The sequence below is a fragment of the Podarcis bocagei genome (assembly GCF_964188305.1).
Source record: "Podarcis bocagei genome assembly, chromosome: Z".
NCBI lineage: Eukaryota > Metazoa > Chordata > Lepidosauria > Squamata > Lacertidae > Podarcis > Podarcis bocagei.
The window spans coordinates 21,474,791-21,495,097 of record NC_138140.1 but is presented as its reverse complement, the minus strand read 5'-3'; the positions used below and the strand labels follow the sequence as shown (position 1 = coordinate 21,495,097).

Genomic DNA, 20,307 nt, shown 5'->3' with positions numbered 1-20,307 from the left:
ACAAAGATGAATCCCAAAATGAGGAGGGGGGGGGGGAGCTCAACAGAAGTGAACTCAGAATGCAAATATTTTTTGTTGTCTGCAAGGTCTTTCAGACACATTTCCCCAGATGTTAGTTAATGCTATAACAGCAGTCTTGGACAGGAAATTAGAGCAGCATGACAGCCCCTGGAGAGGTTCTTGGAGCAGGTCCTCCTCTCTTTTATCCCCTTTTTAAAAACCATTGTAAAAATTCCATCAACTGCTTATAAAGCTGACTGGTCTGCAGCAGGGGAGCAGGGGTGCTCCAAGCCTCTTCCCTTTCCCTGCATGGAAATGGTGAGCAGAATATTGCAATATAATTGGTCACCTTGGAGTTGCGTTCAGGAGAAAAATGGCAGAACTGTAGAGTTGGCAGGGACCCCCAAGGTTCATCTGGTCCAGCTCCCTGCAATGCAGTAATCATAGCTATAGCATCCCAGACAGATGACCATCGGACCTGTTTTAAAAACCTCCAGCAAAGGAGAGTCTACCACTTTCTGAGGTAGTCCGCTCCACAGTCGAACAGCTCTTGCCCTCAGAAAGTTCTTCCTAATGTTTAAGCAGGAATCATTTCCTAGCCAGGGAAGTGCATAGAGACAGCATGCCCGAAATCTTGTTTCTTAAATGTTTACTTGAACATAGACATCTCCATGAAATGGGAGCCAGACGAACTGTCTGTTACCTTTCCTGTTCCATTTGGAAAAACCCAGAGCAAAAGGAAGGGGTACAATAAACCCGCCACGGCTGCCCTCACTCACAGCTGTATCACCTGTTGCAAGCCCATCAAAATTGGGAATAAGAGATTATTGGGAAGAGATGATAGCTCTGAATCTCCCGGGAGCCAGCCAACCGTTCAAATATCATGCAGGTCAATAGTTGAATTTACTTCCCACTTACTCATTTATATGGCATATCCAGGTTACGAAGTATTTTGCTGTCTTTGTCTGAGTTCACTGGGACTGAAAACAAATTTGTATATTAGCAGAGCAGACACTGGCTATCCATAAATCTGAAGAAATATTTCAAATGCCCAGGCACATGGGCAATCAGGCAATTTTCCTAGTTAGCCAGAACTAACCTAAAAGAAACCCTCTATCCTGTGGGCAAAGGTCACTTTTATGTCACAGAATTTTAGAGCAGGAGTGGACTTGATGGGTCATCTAGTCCAGCCCCCTACAATGCTTTCATTATACAGGAAGGAAGCGAAGGCTGAAAGTGTGGAGTCCACGGGATCACTAGGAGCCCACAGAAGCAGCAGCATTTGAATCCAAGCCCTTCTTCTTTCTGTGCTGAGTGGCATGGGCCAAAGCTGAATCAGCGTTGGCATCCTGCGTAGAAAAAAGATACATATTCACAACTGATGTCTATATTGCAAAAGTGTACACTCAGCAATCAGGAATGACACGTCTTGTATTTTGAAATCTGAAACACACAACAATTCATTGACTCATCTTTCCCAAAACTGGTGCCTTCCTCCTCCTCCTTGCTGAGAGTTTATCTACGGCTACTGGAGGATATAAAAATGGGGCAGAAAGTAAGGAGTGGAATAGCTAAATATTTTACAAAATTAAGGCTGTAGCCCAGTGGTAGAGCACCAGTTCTGCATGCGCAAGGACTTGGACCCTAATACCCAACACCTCCAGATAACACTGGGAAGGATTTTCTGCCTGACGCCCTAGAGAGCCTCTGCTAGTCAGTGTAGACAACACTGAGTTAGATGGAACCAATGGCCTAATTCAGTAAAAAGCAGCTTTGTGTGTTCTGAAATTAAAAACATTTCTCCCCAAAACTGGCCATTCCAATTTTGTGCTTCTGAAAACACAGCCTTCAGAAAAAGAAGGCTTTTTTTCCATTCCTGTTTTGGGAAAAAGGGGGGCAATGCCACCTTCCTTACACAACTGCATCAGTGACCAAAGATATTCCAGGGTTCAGCCAACCCAAACCAAAGTCTAACCCAGGGCATAGGCAAACTCGGCCCTCCAGATGTTTTGGGACTACAACTCCCATCATCCCTAGCTAACAGGACCAGTAGTCAGGGATGATGGGAGTTGTAGTCCCCAAATATCTGGAGGGCTGAGTTTACCTATGCCTGGTCTAACCAATTCAGGTGGAAATAAAATAAAAAAATTCCTTCCTGTAGCACCTTAAAGACCAACTAAGTTAGTTCTTGGTATAAGCTTTCGTGTGCATGCACACTTAAGGTGCTATAGGAAGGAATTTTTTTATTTTGACTATGGCAGACCAACACGGCTACCGTATTTTTCGCACCATAGGACGCACTTTTTCCCTCCTAAAAAGCAAGGGAAAATGTGTGTGCGTCCTATGGAGCGAATGCAGGGGGGAGGCAGGCGGGAAAAGCCCTCAAGAGCCGCACGCAAGCTTCGTGCGCTCTTGCGGGCTTTTCTCTAGGAGGGAGAAGGGACTGACTGGCTGCAGCAGTCCCTTCTCCCTCCTGGGGGAAAAGCCCCCAAGAGCGGCACCCTCTTTAAAGGCTGCGCGGCTCCTGCAGGCTTTTCTACGAGGTGGGGGAATCCCCCCACCTCCCAGAAAAGCCAGGAGAAGCCGCGCAGCCCCTTTAAAGAGCGGGCGGCTTCTGCGGGAGTTGGGGGAAGCTGCAGCAGATTCCCTCCTCCCGGGCTCCCTTTGAAGCGGCAATGTGGGAGGGGAGCAGCTTACACTCGTGTAAGCAGCTCCTCTCCCACTTTCCTGCTTCAAAGCAACCACGGAGGAGGGAAGGAAGGGGACCATGGATCCTCCGCTGCTGGAGGCTTCAGCGGATTCCCTCCTCCGTGATTGCTTTGAAGCAGCAATGTGGGAGGGGGGCAGTTTACACTCGTGTAAGCAGCTCCTCTCCCACTTTCCTCCTTCAAAGCAACCACGGAGGAGGGAAAGAGGGGACCCATGGATCCTCTTCGCTGCTCGAGGCTGCAGCAGATTCCCTCCTCCCGGGCTCCCTTTGAAGCAGCAAAGTGGGAGGGGAGCAGCTTACACTCGTGTAAGCAGCTCCTCTCCCACTTTCCTCCTTCAAAGCAACTACGGAGGAGGGAAAGAGGGGACCCATGGATCCTCTTCGCTGCTCGAGGCTGCAGCAGATTCCCTCCTCCCGGGCTCCCTTTGAAGCAGCAAAGTGGGAGGGGAGCAGCTTACACTTGTGTAAGCAGCTCCTCTCCCACTTTCCTCCTTCAAAGCAACCACGGAGGAGGGAAGGAAGGGGACCATGGATCCTCCGCTGCTCTAGGCTTCAGCAGATTCCCTCCTCCGTGATTGCTTTGAAGCGGCAATGTGGGAGGGGAGCAGCTTACACTGGTGTAAGCAGCTCCTCTCCCACTTTCCTGCTTCAAAGCAACTACGGAGGAGAGAAGGAAGGGGACCATGGATCCTCCGCTGCTCACGGCTGCAGCGGATTCCTCCTCCTTGATTGCTGGGAGTTTCTCTGGGCAGAAAATCCCTCAGCTTAAGTTGGGTGGGGGAAGTGTGGCAGGTAGGGGGGGTACTGAGAGACACATGTCTCTCAGATGAAAATTGGGAGTGGGCTTTGTGTGAAGTGGCTGTGGATCTCCTGCCGCAGAACTGTAGGACTGTATAGAGTTGGGAGGGCCACCCAAGGGTCATCTAGCCCAGCCCCCTCACAATGTAGGAATCACAGCTAAAGAACGCCAGGCAGATGGTCCCCCAACCGCTGCTTAAAAGCCTCCAGTGGTGGAGACCCCAAACACCTTCCGAGGTCATAGAATTGCAGGGTTGGAAGGGAACCCCAGGAGTCATCTAGTCCAGCCCCGGTGGACAGCAGGCGCAATCCATCCCGTTGCACAAGACTAAAGATGCTGTGCAAGGCTAAAGAAGAAGCCAAGGCAGTGAGCGGGATGGATCGCGCTTGCTGCCTTGTCTTCTTTAGCTGCACTGGAGAGGTTTAGCTCCTGGCTGGAGAGGTTGCGCGGCTATGGATCCCGTGCACTGTCTTGGCTTCTTTGCTCTTTGGGGCTGGGGGGGGGAACCCGGGCTTACCCTGCAGCCCCGAGAAGCTCTGGGAGAAGTGGACAGGCTGCATGCAGCCTGTCCGTTGCTCTTTGGGGCTGGGGGGGGGATAATATTTTTTTCCTTGATTTCCCCCTCTAAAAACTAGGTGCGTCCTGTGGTCCGGTGCGTCCAATAGAGTGAAAAATATGGTACCTATCTGTAACAATTCAGGTGGGCAATGTTATGTAGGGCCCTGATCTGCCCCATTACATTAAGCCAGTCAGTCAGTTACTGTGTTCCCTGCTAATCCTCCTCTTATGCAAAAAGGGCTGAAGGACATGAGATACATTCCTCCCATGAGAGAGGAGAAAAACTTTTAAAAGCTGAGCTTCTTTCTTGCAGCTTTTGTTTCCTGTAACCACCAGTTCCCTTTCCAGCACCAGCGATCCAGACCAGACTGTCTGTGATGCTGACCACCCATGCTGCTTGTGAGTAGACCAGGATGAGTGTAGGGGAAATGTCTGGTTTAGTTCAGGTCGAGAGCCACAGTGCTCAGGTTTATTTTGTATAGTTTTGGCCTTCTGCCTGCTTTCCCTGCCACTTTTCATTCCTAATTTGTGGAATGCTCTCCCCAGGGACGTTCGACTGGCGCCTTCGTTATACACCTCTAGGTGCCAGGCCAAAACATTCTTCTTTAACCAGGCCTTTGGCTGGAATGTCATCCAATGCCCTTTTAAAATGTGTTGTGGAGGCGGGGGTGTTATTGGGTTGTTTTTGTTTTCATTATTATTATGATTTTATGTTGTAACTGCCCTGAGACCTGCGGGTATAGGGCAGTATACAAATTTAAAAAATAATAATAATAAATTCATTTACAGAATCATAGGAAGGGACCATCTAGCTGCTCATGGGTTTCCCACAGCATTTGGTTGGCCAACATGAGAAGGCCACAGCCAGGGTGGAGGTAGTGTGTGATTGCAAATCTCAGGGTTTTAAGATCCCCATGTGCCCAGACACTTTGCATTCGGGCTACTGGAGGTTTAAGATTGGAGCTGCACTTCCAGTCTTGGAAAAGAGCTTTGAGGAACGTCTTTCTGATCTCTCCGACTAAAAGGTTTTCAGATACTTGGAGAGCAGCTCTGTATTGCCAAAAGATTGATATCAAAGGGCAAATAAACTTTCTACTATCTCTTTACAAGAGTGCAAGATGTTCCCTCCCATCTGGAGGTGCAGGAGGAAGGAGAAGGGTGGTGATGGCAGCTAGTGGGAAGAAATGCCCACTAGCAACACTGCAGGGCTCTTTTGTTGCAGTTAGGCAATGTGGGGAGGGGGTGAGAGACTCTCCTGGGCACCCCTCCTTTGCCACAGGTGGCGCTTCCCTACCCCTTGCAATATGCTACTTAAGATACCGTTGAAAAACGACACCAAGATGCCACTCATGTCAATGAGGTGCCAAGGAACATCATTTGCTATTTAGATGTCCGCCTTAAATAGACAAGACACTGACAGGGCATCCTTCCCAGTCAAGTGTGGAAGAGCCCAGAGAGGCAGGAAGTCACAGGAAGCCAGAGCTGTCCTCTCAATGGAGGCAAATGGCTGGGCTGGACTTTGTCACAATTCCTGAGATGGAACACTAACTCCCTCTTCAAAATTCTAAGGAGGAAGGACAAGGATGTTTTGAAAGAAGGACAGAAGTCTTCAGGAGGAAATGGCCTCCTCTGAAGGTTGGCATCTTTGCCATTTGGGTTAAGAACTTAAGAAGAGCTTGCTGGATCAGGCCAGCAAGTCCAATGGCCAACCAGATGCTCATTAAATAGGATCTAAGCACAAGGGCCCTCTCCTCTTCTGTGATTTATGAAAACTGGTATTGAGAAGCATTGCTGCCTCCAACTGTGGAGGGCACAGCATAGCCTGAGTCATAGAATCATAGAATTGTAGAGATGAAAGGGACTATAAGGGACATCTAGTCCAACCCCATGCAATGCAGGAATATTTTGCCCAATGTGGGGCTTGAACCCACGACCCCAATATTAAGAATCTCCTGCTCTACTTACTGAGCTATCCCAGTTAGTTTGCTATAGTAGCTAGTGGTTATCAATAGGTTTCTCCTTCATGGACATGCCCAATCCTGTTTTAAAACCATCTAAGTGGGAGACCATCACTGCCTCATGTGGGTGTGAGTTCCATAGTTTAACTCTGCACTGTGTGAAGGGCTTTCTTTTATCTCATCTGAAACTTTCATAATTCAGCTTCGTTGGATCTCCATAGGTGAACTCAAAGCCTATACAGGCAACTCCCCGTTTGCACAGGGTGGTGGTGGCGGCGGCGTTCTGAGTCACCGTGTGCTTGTGTGAAATCAGAAACTCACTTTAAAAGCCTACAGACACACTGTCCCGCCCCATCCCACCCTTTTAGTGACATCCTTATGACTTTTCCGGCTTTGGCACTGTGTGCGTCTGCACGTTCACACACAAGAAGAAGAGTTTGGATTTGATATCCCGCTTTATCACTACCCGAAGGAGTCTCAAAGCGGCTAACATTCTCCTTTCCCTTCCTCCCCCACAACAAACACTCTGTGAGGTGAGTGGGGCTGAGAGACTTCAAAGAAGTGTGACTGGCCCAAGATCACCCAGCAGCTGCATGTGGAGGAGCGGGGAATCAAACCCGGTTCACCAGATTATGAGTCTACCGCTCTTAACCACTACACCACACTGGCTCTCGGTTACCTAAATCGGTTACCTAAAATGGGAGATGCCTGCAAATATCATGATACCTCCCAATATTCTGTATTAGCTGCTAGTCTCTCTCACACATACACACACACCTCTCACAGCTATCCACCACTGCCAAGCATACTTAGTCCTCGGGATGTGGTGTCAACCACTGTTTTCTATCCCATGGAGACATCACTGCAAAGCTTCACGCACCAAGAAACGCAACCACCCCAAGCACACATCCATAAGGCAAACACACAGCACAGCCACCTCCAACGACGATCTCCCCGAAGTGCAAATATGAGACTCGCCTGGAGATCTAGGCTTAATTACAGACTAGTACAACTCTTTGAGCTTATGATGAACAGGTGCAAAAACTGAAAGGATGCTCTAAATAGCTAGTCTTGCATGGAGATACAAGGGAGGCTTTTTGTTTTGTTTGGTTCCGTTAAAAAAAAATAAAAATCAGCCATTAAGTAGATACATAATTTCTCTTTCCTTTCTGAGAAAAGATTGCAGCTTTTGTTTGCCAGAATAAAGAACATAAGAACGTAAGAGGAGCTTGCTGGATCAGGTCAGAGGCCTATCTAGTCCAGCATCCTCTTCTCACAAGCTGCCAACCAACTGCTGTGGGAAACCCCTGAACAATACCTGCACTCTGTGACCTCCAGAAGCATTATTGCCTCTGACAGTGGAGGCAGAACGTAGCCATCATGGCTAATGGCCATCGATAGCCCTCTCTTCCATGAATTTATCTAAACCATTTTCAAAGCCACCCAGGTTGGTGGCCATCTGCCTCTTGTGGGAATGAGTTCCATAGCTTAACCCCAAGGTCTTGTTCCTGGTCCATCACCTCCAGTTCAGACCACATCAGCGCATAGGTGAAATAAAAGATTTATTTATATTTTTGCCACAAAGTGCGCAACTTTACGCTTGTTTATGTTGAATTGCATGTGCCATTTTACTGCACAATCTCTCCGTTTGGAGAGGTCCTTTTGGAGCTCTTTGCAATCTCTTTTTAACAACTCCAAACAATTTAGTTACAATCAGCGAACTCGGCCAAATTGTCAAATTGCCTCTTGCTTTTCGTCTGTGAGCAAGTCACGGGGGTGGAAGAATCTTTGCCTGAATCAGCCAAGGCTTTGGAACTGCAAGCTTAGAAAGCAATCCCCAGCCACAGTTTTTAAGAGCTTGCCTTTGCTTTACAGCTCCCGCCTAAGGCAGCTCTTAACAATGATTAAGGCACTAAAATATGTATTTAAATCACCAGCTGAAATGTCAATGAAATCAAAACACACTAAAACACAAAGTAAAAAAGCAATGTCTACCCAAGAAAACATGACTAATGCCAATCAGCTACTTGAGCAGGTGGAAAAGGAAATAAAAGATCGCTAAACACCATCCATCACTAAACAAAGCCAGCAATGTCAAAGGCGGGAACAAAAAAACCCTTCCTGCCAGAAAGCTTGTTAACCATCTACTAGGTTGGTGTGTTTCAACCTGGGCACCAAACAAGAGGCTGAGCTGCTACACTTATATCAAACAATATCTACACATACACAGGTAAAAAAAAAAAAGAATGTGCCAATTTACATAATATTAATAATAATTTATTTTTTGTACCCCACCCATAAGACTGGGTTGCAGCTTCAAACCCAGCCAGATGGATATAAATAAATTATTATTATATTATATATAAAAGAACACAACAAAACATCACACATTAAAAGCTTCCTCAAACGGGACTGCCTTCAGATGTCTACGGAAACTTGTATAATGGTTTATCTCCTTGACACCTGATGGGAGAATGTTCCACAGGGTGGGCACCACTACCGAGAAGGCTCTCTGCAGGATCCCTGCAACTTCTCATAATGAAGGGAACTGCCAGAAGGCCCTCAGAGCTGGTATGCAGGGCCAAAGCCACTTAGGGCTACAAAAGTGCATCCTGGTGGGGAAATGGTCCTGTCTGAATAGCTTTTCTTATTAAATGCAGGCAGCATCCCACATCAGCACCAGCTCACCTCTCCGCTGGTCTCCCAGGACCAGAAGAGGTATGAAGAGGACACAGCATAGACAGACAAGGGGAAGAAGTCTCAGGTTGCTTGAGAAGGACCAGGGAAGGAGCCTTAGGGAGCAGTGGGGAGGTGGAGACCTTCAGTCCTCACAACTGCCTCACTGGGGCAAGACCTACTGGGAAGAGTTGCTCTGCTCACTAGACCTGCCCTCCTCAGCTGTTTGTTTCTTTAAATAAAGAGCTAACTTCACTGATGCCATTCCATCCCCTTAATCACTTTGTTTGCCCTCTTTTGAACTTTTTCAAACTCTTCACTCTCACAGAAGATGGGTAACGTTATTGATTTTTTCGTGTTTGTAAACAGATGAATTTCCCCCTGCAGCAGAGGTGCCTAGAATTAACTACTTGTGGTAATGTGTATGATTAAGCAGCAACAATGCATTAAGCTTCTGTGAAGGCTGTCCAGTGCCCACTTCCTCTCCACCCAGAGGTTCAAAATATCAGGGGGTAACAAGAAAGAAACAAAAGAACCTGGAGATTTAATGAAACTTCTGTGAGTGCTTAACACTTGATGGCTTCACAACTAAGGAACAAAACTTAAACCACAAACTCTTTGCAGAGAAACTTCTAAACTGCACTCCTTATCCAACCAAGGCTCAGGTACAGTGGCGTAGCGTGGGTTGTCAGCAAGGCAAGTAATTTGTGCCCCCTGCGAGTGCGAGCTGCGAGTGCGCCCCCCCAGATGTTGCGGCCGGCCCCCCCTGCACCCCCCACGCTACGCCACTGCTCAGGTAGACTTTTCTCACCTGAAATGACTATCACCCCATTAAGCCACTTCTAGGATTTATCTTCCCCACAGAGAATCAAAACTGGGTTGCCCTGCCTAGCTATCCCCACCCATATAGTTCAAACTCCCCAACTGCCCCTACTGATGGTTAGTCCCACTCCCATTAAAAGTCAAAGCCCTAACTATCGCTCTCTGTCTTCCGATCGCAGGTCACTGTACTGCAGCCAAATTAGGAGGAGGGCGCAAGCATTGAGGCAGCAGCGGCGCGGGACGGGCAGGACGAGACGGAAAGAGGAAAGAGGAAATAACCATCAAGCAGTGGACGCTCTGAGAAAGAGCGGGCACTCTTTCTGTGGAATACGCTCAAGGTCCAAATCCTCTCTCCCTTATTAAAACGGTTTTTAAACTCTTCTTAGAAGGTAACTGCAAAAAGAAAAAACCAACCACACACGCTAATCTCCTCCCCACCTGGACCCCACTCCAAAGCTATGCCATAAAAAGCCGTTGGGCACGCGAAGCAAGGAAGTTTCCTCCACGGTGGACTCGGGGATGAAGGGCTTCTTTCCTTCGCCCTCTGCGCATTCCGCCCGCGTCCCTGAGAGGTGCCTCTTCCCCTCTCTTTCCGCCTTTGTCTTTGCTTCCTCGCGTCTGTCAAAAAGCAGCAACGTTTGCCTGTTTCGGGCTGTTTGTTGTGTGTGGAGAAGAGAATGTCAGCCATCCGGCGAACATCTCGACCTGCTTGGGGTTTAACCACCACCGCCACCCCGCCTCCACTAATTGCAACAGTTCCAAGCAGAACCCATCTAATGATTCCCATAACCTTGTCAGGGGGTGCAAGAGGGCATTGAAGGCAGCCGGGGGCTCCCCCTTCCCTCCTCCGGCCTCTGCATGAAAACAGAGGGGAGGCGGGCCTGTTTGCCCACCCATTCAGCAGATGCTCACAGCCTGGGTTAACTCTAGAGTAATCAAGGGGGTTGTAATGTAGGCTCAACTTTTGGGGTGAGGGCTTACATTTAAAGATGAGGCCGTGGGGGGGGGGGTGCTCTCTCCTTTTCTCTTGCAGGAATAAAAAGGAGCAGGAAAGTTACAAAATCGCTCCATAGGGTAGCCCTGGTCACCTCACCTCAAAAAAAGGGAGATAGTAAAGTTGTAAAAGGTTCAGAAAAGGGCAACCAAAATGGTCAAAGGTTTGGAGCGACTCCTCTATAAAGCATTTGGGACTTTATATAGAGAAACTTCTAAACTTATAGAAAAGAAGACACGATAGAAGGTAATGAAATTGTGCATGGTGTAGAGAAAGTGGATAGATGTTTTTCTCCTTCCCTAGGAACTTGTGAGCATCCAATGAAGGTAAATGGTAGATAAAAGGGTGGACGTCTCCACACAGCACAACTATGGAACTCCCTCCTACATGAGGCAACTTGCATGGAAGAATTGTGGTTTTCCAGGTTCTAGAACAGCCACCAAAGCGCAGAAACCCCCTGCATTTATCCCTGAGCTGCCCTCAACATTCCTAAGCAGGAATCTCCAAATCTGACTTTAAAAAGTTCACATAAGTAGAGCCTGCTGGATTGGGCCAATGGCCCTTCAATTTCAGTAGCCTGTTCTCACAAAGTTGCCAACCAGATGCCTGTGGGAAACCCGCAAGCAGAATTACAGCCATTCTTTACCTGCGGCTCCTGCATTGCAGGGGGTTGAGCTAGATGACCCTTGGGGGTGCCTTCCAGCACTACAATACTATTGTTCCTTTTCCTTGCCTGTTTACACAAGCTATTCCAGGTTTCATGTCAGAAGGACGCGGGAAGCAAAGAAACCTAAATGGGGGCCCCAAGCTGGATCAGCATGTCACCAAGAATAAGGCTTCATGGCCACAATATTACAAGGATGAACAGAGTGTTCAGCTGGCAGGAGATGGAAGACTGTTTGGCAGCCCTGAAAACAGATATGGAAGTGGGGGCCATCTCTTGCATCAGCTGTGAACTAGCTTCTGGGTACAGGTTCCCTTTCTTTTAAATGTATGCTTTTTTGATACACAACTGAAAAACAGTCAATAGGAAGGAAAATAGATATTAAAAAAACCTAATAACCATAAACTTGACTACGTGAAGTACAGAAATTGTTTATATCATCATCAATAGTCAGAAAAAAATGAGGATCAACAGATCAGAGTTTGCATCTGAATGAAATAGTATTTGTAATCAGATTAATCATCAGAAGGAAGGTTGCAGTGCTTGGGACTTTTTAGTTTATAGAAAAAGAGGACAAGAGGCAACATGATAGAAGTTTATAGAATTAATCAAACCATGGAGAAAGTGGGTAGAAAAAAAGTTTCTCTCCCTCTCTCATAACGCTTTAAAAGAGGATTAGACATACTCATGGAGGAGATGACTACTAGCCACAATGGCTATGGCTCTAGAGTTGTAAACAATAAGTTCTTCTGAACACTAGTTGCTGGAAACCACAAGAGGTGAGAGGGCTCTTGTGGTTGGATTCTGCTTGCTGCTTTTCCACAGGCAACTGTTCAGACTGTATGAGAACAGGATGCTGGACAAGAAGGGCCACTGACCTGATCCAGAAGGCTCTTATGGTCTTCTGACCAAAAGTCATCAAAACAGAAAAACACCAACAAGTTGGGGAGGGGGCAGTCTGGAAAAAAAGAAAATTATTTGGGGGGAGGCAAGTGGTGTGTGAGTCCTTGGATGTTTTCATAATAAAATCATTCTTGGTTATAAAAATTATTAATGGAAGCCATCCTTCTTTTTATACCACTGAGGCTGAGTTTGATGGGAGTAGACAAGAATGAGGGGGAGCAGGCCTTGTTATATTCTTCTCTTTCAGTCATTCTCCTGCTGAAAATCACTCAAACCCCCCCCCCGACACACCTGCTATGCCATTTAGAAAACCTGGCTGTACAATCCAGGCAAGCTCAGCAGCACCAGGCCTGCGCTTCTTGGAATCTAAGGCTGGCCTCTGCCACAGAAGCTGGGCAGTTGGCTCAGAGAAAAAGTCTCAGGGCCCTTACAAAACCTCTTTCAATGAGTCGGGAGATGTGTATCCTTCAAAACCAAGTTGCGCTGATGGAAGCTGGGGCTCAGGCAATCATTTGCCCCAAAGACTGACTTCATCTCAATCCCTGGCACAACAAGAATTCTACTGAATATAAAAGACGTAAGACGACCTCCGTTGGGTCAGGTCAGTCCAGCATCCTGTTCTCACAGTGGCTGACAAGATGCTTCAAAGGGCCTCCCTCAAGCAGGATTCATGCACCAGAGCCCTCTGCCCTCCTGTGGTTTCCAGTAACTGGTATTCTGCCTCAAACTGTGGAAGGCAGAGCACAGGCATTGTGCCTAGTAGCTCTCAGGGGCTGATGCTTGCCTGAATCCAGATGCAGGCTTTAAGTTAATAGATTGTATTTATATCCCACTTTTTTCCTACACAGAGCTCAAGGTGTAATGCATGGCCCTCCCCCCCCCCTCCATTTAATGCCTACAACCCTGTGACAGTTGGGTTAGGTTGAGAGGCAGTGAACTGGCCTATGGCCATACCCAGGGAGCTTCATGGCCAAGTGGGGCATTTGTACCTTGGTCTCTCTCAGCTCCTAGTCTAACATTCTAAACACTACCCCGCACACTTGAGTGGGGTGTGCACTCAGTTTAGGCTCATTCCTTTACCTGTTCTCTGCTTCTGCCAAGCCTGGAGGCAAGATCTGCACATATTACTCTTAGGCCCAATAAATTTCTAGTGGGTTGCTTTGATGTTTTGTTGATAGTAGGCCAGGCAATGGCACGGTTTGACCTCGGATGCCTCTAAAATATTATCTTGCCCCCACCCATACATACCCAAAAGATCACAGCGTACTGCAGGTGGGGGCACCCTAAAGATATAATCCAATCAGGAGGCCTGTGCAGCTGCTGCCAGACTTGGGCCTTTAGTGTGGCAGCAGTTCCTACAGTTCGGAACTACCTCTCATTGCCTACCAAGACAGGGGCCTTCCCTGTTGCCTTCTGGGAACCAATGAGATACCTCTTTCAACAAACCTTCTACAGTGGTGCCTCACAAGACAAAAAGAATCCGTTCCGCGAGTCTCTTCGTCTTGCGGTTTTTTCATCTTGCGAAGCAAGCCCATTAGCGGATTAGCGCTATTAGCGGCTTAGCGGATCAGCTGATAAGCGGTTTAACGGCTTAGCGGATCAGCTGATAAGCGGCTTAGCGGCTTGGGGAAAAGGGGGGAAGGGGGGGGAACCCGCAGGAATCGCAAGACATTTTCGTCTTGCGAAGCAAGCCCATAGGAAATTCGTTTTGCGAAGCACCTCCAAAACGGAAAACCCTTTCGTCTAGCAGGTTTTCCGTCTTGCGAGGCATTCGTCTTGCGGGGCACCACTGTACAGTGGTACTTCTGGTTAAGAACTTAATTTGTTCTGGAGGTCCGTTCTTAACCTGAAACTGTTCTTAACCTGAGGTACCACTTTAGCTATGGGGCCTCCTGCTGCCGCCGCACGATTTCTGTTCTCACCCTGAAGCAAAGTTCTTAACCTGAGGTACTATTTCTGGGTTAGTGGAGTCTGTAACCTGAAGCGTATGTAACCTGAAGTGTATGTAACCCGAGGTACCACTGTACATGGAGATCTTCATCCCAGCTGGCATCTATGTGGAAGGACCACAGCTCAGTGGTAGAGAATCTTGCCTTGCATGCAAATTGCCCCAGGTTTAGTCCCCATCATCTCCTGGTACAGTGGGAGAGACTCTCTGCCTGAAATCCTGGAAAGCCTCTACCAAGTCAGCACAGACAATACTGAGCTAGATTAACCCAAAGGTCTGACTCGGTATAGGGCAGGCAGCTTCCTACGTCCCCATATGTAATGGGCTTAAATTGCTTTCATGCATGTGCTGTTGAGTCAAACTGTTCTTATATATGTAATGGGTGGGTTTGGTGGTTGGTTGGCTGGTAAATTGCTTTAGGGTGCCCCATGGGAACTGATTCATCAATAAGAAAAATGCACCAGTGGAGATCTAAATTAGTATTTATTAATAATCTTCCACACATATCTCATGACAATGAACAAAAAAGAAACACATAGAAAACATCAGGGAAGGAACACCAAGCAGATAATTTATAGCAGATAACTATCCATCCAGCTGGGAAGGCTTACTGGAGAAAAAATACCTCCAACCATTTCCAGAAAGTGCATATAGGGGGAGCATGCCACATCTCAACAGAGAGGATGTTCCACAGAAGGGGCAGCCACACCAAAGGCCCTGCTCTAAATTACTTCAGAGAAGGCTTCTGAGATCCTTTGGAACTTGCAGAAGAGACTCTCCTAAATATCACAGAATGGGTAAAACGTAGGGTGGTCTTTGAAAAAAGGTGGTCAGTCTAAATGCACAGTGAGTCATGATGTTTTTCTTGGACTCATAAAGCACTTCAGCCTGCAAGTAATGGAATGACTGAATGCTCCCTCATGGAAGAAACTAACCCTGCCCCCATATATAGAAAACATCCAGGAGGATAAAATACATCCTCCTCAATACCTGGTTTTCTCTGTAAATGAATTCTAACAAGAAACACTTTCTGAAGTGGTACAGTCCAGGGACATTTTAATTGCAGATTTGTTGCTTGTGGACGAGTTTAAGTGGCTGCCTTCAAATGAGATACTTGCCATATATTTGTCTGTGTGTTTGGGGAGGCTTCTCTGCACTGCCATCCCAATACTTAAAACCACTTTAAAATCCCAATAACCTCTTCTGAGAGGTGGGAGTACAGGGCATTCAGGGCCTCGGCTAAAAAGGGAGAGAATGTTACTGTGAATGAAGTTGTACGAGGAGAACTCTATCCAGTTTTTAAAATTTATTTCCAGAGTTTGAACACTCCAATTTCCCAGGGTGACTTGCCTTAAAAGTCTTTAGAAGAGTTAGCTGTTGAAAACAGCCTCTCTTAGCCTCAGATTGCAAACCAATAATTTGGGGGAGAATGACTGACAAGCAGACTAAGAGAAACTGTGATTCCCAAGGTGGAGTGGAGGGATTACCTAGGGGGGCACTAAGAGGAAAGGTGGCAGCAGGGGGCCCCACTGAGGATATTGATTATTTTCTTTTCTATTGGCAAGGCAAGACACTAAAGTGAAAAAACTTCCGCACTTCATATTTCAAGATTTACTGTTCTTTTATCACTTCCAAAGCTTTGATCACATTTGTTTGTATTTACAACTCTGAGTTGGCACAAGACTGCCAATTACGTACTGGTAATTGCTATTGATTTTCTTACGAATTATAGCTACCATGCACCCGTGGTAGGCGAAGGTTTGTGCATGTTTGGTAAGTAGTGACATATATGCATGTTATGCTATGGATTTCCTTCACTGTTACTTTTTAATTACGAATGGAGAGAGATATTTCTTGGCTGGATTTTATTTGGTCATCGTCTTCCTCGGCGGGTTGTACAAACCCCTGTTCTGAATTAACGCTTTTTATAGGGCAGGGTAGAGGGCGATGTGATGGGTTTATGGAACTGAGGAACGCGGGGGGGGGGGGGAGGAGAGAGATGGCCTAGAAAAGTTTGGGAACCACTGCTCCACGGTCTTCTTGTGTGTTGAAATGAAAAACAATACATATTACGTCTGCATTCCTGTCATCTTACCCTCTCACTCCCTATTGTTGGCAAAAGGTGGCTTGCACAGAAGTGTTTTGCACTATTTCTGGGAACAGTGGCACAACCTCAAGCTTTGGTACATCTCCAGAGGAAGAGAATCCTAGACCGAAGGGGCAGCCACCGAAAAACCCCCACCATGCACTGCACACCCTTGCAGGTCTAAGGGACTGTTTCCAGTTAGCCGTGCAATGGGGTAAGAGAAGGTGCCTTGTTAGGTATGCTGTATCCGGACCTTGTAAGGCTTTGTAGCCACCAGCCCCTTGAACTGAGCCCAGAAGAGGAATGGAGCCCTGCTGTGATGTGTTCCGATGATCCACCCACCACACCGATCGGCATTTTGCACCAGCCAGAGTGCCGTCAAGGGGAGCCCTACACAATGTACAGTACGTGATGTTTTCTAGCCCGAGGCGAAGTACGCATGGACGAATTAAGACAGATAAATCTGCTTCCTGGCTCATTCATACAGCAGCTCTCTGTATCAAACTCCAAAGTTCATGACTTCAAGACATGCAGGGGGCCAAGGGTGGGGGTTGGTGTAGAGAGATAATGTGCCCCAGACTGTCTTATGTTGTTTTTTTTTAACTCAGTCTAATAAAGGCAGAGGTTAAAAAAAGGTGAAGAGATTTTTTTTTAAGGACATGATTACTTTCTGTATCGAAAGACAGGATTTATCCCATCCATGAGAAATTACCTGGAATTCACAGTACATAAAATCAGTTCTTCTGACTGTGGGCTTTTAAGAGAGCAACCGAAAGCCAGCCGGTTTTGGAAATAGCATTCTTCCACGCACCATTTGTCTTCAAAAGAAATATCTACATATTATTACCATTAAATTGAAGAACAAAGGTCAGAGGCACCCGGGAGAAAACAGGGGCCCGATCCCGTTCTTACAGAGGCAAACATGAACTCCTCCCCCCCCCTGGTGGTTGGGGAAATAATCCTCATTCTCTGATTGGCAACTGACCTGTGCTCCTTCTTAAATAGTTCTGCTCCCCCAGCCACACTGTGCCCAAACACGCAAATGAAATTTATTTCTTTCGGAAAAACCAAGAATATGAAAGTGATCCTTTTGTATGTCCTTATGCAAGTCTTTTAAGCGATTTTAAAACCAAAGTTAAATGTTCCAAATTTCCAGAAGTATTTTTTTTAAAAAAAACCCCAAACCTAATTCTCAGTACAAATCTAACCAAATTGAGTTCTGATTATGCAAGGCTTTTTCATCCTAATAGCAGCTAAATAGGTGCTCATGAAAACTATTAAAGATTCTCTCTATAAACTACTTTGAGAGGGTGTGTGTGTGTGTGTGTGTGTGTGTGTGCTTTTTTCAAAACCATAAAGAAGTGTATAAATGTTATAAAATAAATAAGATGCAAAGGCAAGGAGGGGAGAAGAGAAGAGAAGACCAAACAGCTATGGGTACCGCAGTGTGGATCCATGCTGCAGAAGTTCTGAACAATTATTCTACAGATCCAATCCTGATTTGAATGCTTAGCTCTACGGGCTGCAGAGAAATTAGAGTTCAGACTGTCTCAAATATTTCATCTGCAAAAGGGATCCAAGTGTGTCTAAGTGTCTGCAAATCAAGTCCATAAAACACCATCGTTGTTCACCAGGCAATCTGGGGGAAACAAAACAGTTAAGGAGCTGTGGGAAAATGTCTGACTCTCTGGTCCAAAAGCCACTTAAACCAGATAACCTCAGCAGAACAACCTGAAAGCACAATTTGTAAACACACAACTTGGACTTTTTGCTTTAAAAAAAAAGAAAAAAAAGAGTAGAGATAACAAAAGATCTAGAGAAAGGACCCTGCTATATCTTTTCGTTTCCTTTTATTTCTGCATTATAAATAGCCTTGCTGTTTGTTATTAACCTAACTACAAGGCATCTTCTCCTAGTAACGTTTGTTAGAATTCAGTTCTGAGCCACAGGTCGCAAAAAGCAAAACCCAACAATATTGTTTTGCCATTAAAAAAAATAAATACAAATATACACACCAAGACAGAAAACTCACTCTGGAAAGATTGCGATCTATTTTACAACAGGGACTTTAACAAGTAAGACGCTAATTAACAAATAAATGGCTGGGGGAAAGGAGTGGAGCAGGATAAGGGGAAATGTGATTACAGTGAATGGCCATATGCGCCCACCTAGATGTTTCTAAGCTGCTCTCTAATTTGTTTAGTCCACTTAGGGGTCCTCCCCGCTACAAGTCCACTTAAAGTTAGCAGCTGGATCATTCTGTCGTTAAAAAAAGCCTGAAGCAAACACGATCAGAGCGCCATTATTATTTTTAAATTGTCTGTCTATAAGCTTATCTCTCATAAACCACTTTCAATCCAAGATTGGAACATTCCTGTTACTAAACATGAAATGTAGTTGATAGCATTCCAGCGAAAGCACAGTCATATAATGGTGGCCACACTCTTTAAAAATAAATAAATAAATCCGCACAGAAACCACGAATGAGAAGCTGGCGTACTTCTGAAAAATAATATCTTGAATCATAATAACCAGCCTTGAACACAGTCCAGATGTGCTTGGATTTCTCTCTCTCTCTGCTGTGTACTTCGTCCTCTCTGCTTTCCCTCAAGTTGTTGTTGTTGTTAAAAAATGAAAAATTAGTAAGAGGGCTTGCAACAAAAATCTGCATAAAGCTACCAATGAGGAACTGCGCAAGCGGGAACAGAGACAGTTTGTGCAAACCTGAAGCTTTGAATTGGGCCTCGGCTCATATGGCAATTTGGTCAGTAAACCGTTTTACCTTTCGAACAACAACAACAAAAGACTCCAGCTGCGGGTAACAGACCATGAGGTTCTTTTTCCAAGAGTAAAATGACTTCTCCATAACGACTGCAGCTGATGCCAGAAGTGCACCCCACAGGCACCACAGAAAAGGAAGTGGTCATGTTCTGCTCGGAAGCATGGACATGCTCGGTTCAGATCAATGACCTTCAGGTGAAGGAAGGCCTCACAAACTGGCCCATTAATTTCTCCCCCCCCCCTTTAGCTGACCAAGTCTCGTCTTCCACGGAAACTGGACTGACCTATTTCCCTTCCAACAAATAAAGAAGCAGTTGAAAAACGAAGCGTGGCAGAAACTGACGCAAAGGGGGAACAGCAAAGTCTGCAAAAGTGGTTGGGGGGGAGGATTTAAAAATGCCACAGGGAAAGTTTGCAAAATGGCCTTTGTGGGTCTTGATTTTTTTAAACCTAAAACAAAACAAAACCTAGAGCAGGTGAAAGAAAAAAGCAGAAAAGTGGAGGTCATCCGAGGTGGTCCAAAAAGGGTGAAGAGTGCAAGCTTCTGGTCCAAGAGGACAAGTGCTAGGAAGTTGCTTTGAAAGGACCCTGCAAGCCCAAAGGGAGGGGCGACATGTTTACATGGGTAGGTGTGTGTATAAAAAGACCCTTAACATCTTCAGTGGGGATTGCCTCCTGATAAAATATTCCCAGTTCAACAGTGCCAGATCACAACGTTTTAAAAAGGAGGCATCAAACGTAACGATCACCAGCCCTATAGGAAAGGATCATAGAACTGTAGAGTTGGAGGGGATATCTAGCCAAAGGAGAAAACCCAACATAATGTTATTTATCACCAAGCTTTAATCTGTTAAGTGCCTGGATTTGTGTCTTCAGAATTACATGGGAACTCCTGGGGCTTAGTCCTGACACTGAAAATGTACAGGACATTCAACATACCACAGAATATCTGCTCTAGCACTGATCAGTGCCGGACATTTGCTATGCAGGCTTCCTCAATGATTCAAGCCGTACTGAGCCCAGGTTTAGGGAAAGATGGTCAAAGAAGTGCCCTGGATTGAAGGCAGGTTAAGCCCCAGAAAAGCCACCCAGACTGGAAAGGGCTAACAGTGCAAAACTTAGGCTTAAGTTAGATGCAGGCGTTAAGACTATCCTGTCCTTATGGCCAACATCAGGAGAGCTATTTGCTTAATTGTTTTTGGCTGTGCCGTCCTTCCGAAATGCAGAATATTGTTTATGTGACAGGCTCGCTCCACTGAAAGGACTTGAGGAGGAACAAAGGATGGAGAAACCCATACGGCTGCAATTGGGTTATCCACTGAAGAAGAGTTAAAAAAAGAAAAGAAAAGCACCTATAAATCAGAAATCCTTATCTTAGCCCCAGCAATTTCTTCATCGCTAATCTCCC

At 46.1% G+C, this 20,307-nt stretch overlaps 1 protein-coding gene and 1 long non-coding RNA gene across 2 annotated transcripts in view; both read right to left on the bottom strand.

The window, feature by feature from the left end:
* Window positions 1-20,307, bottom strand: part of AR (androgen receptor) — a 246,983-nt gene that overhangs the window by 219,375 nt on the left and 7,301 nt on the right. The window lies entirely within an intron of this gene.
* Window positions 1,295-17,358, bottom strand: LOC308578520. The gene is made up of 3 exons (XR_014003980.1): window positions 13,888-17,358; window positions 13,165-13,545; window positions 1,295-1,349 (listed from the first exon to the last, which is right to left on the bottom strand). It is a non-coding gene; the product is annotated as an uncharacterized lncRNA (long non-coding RNA).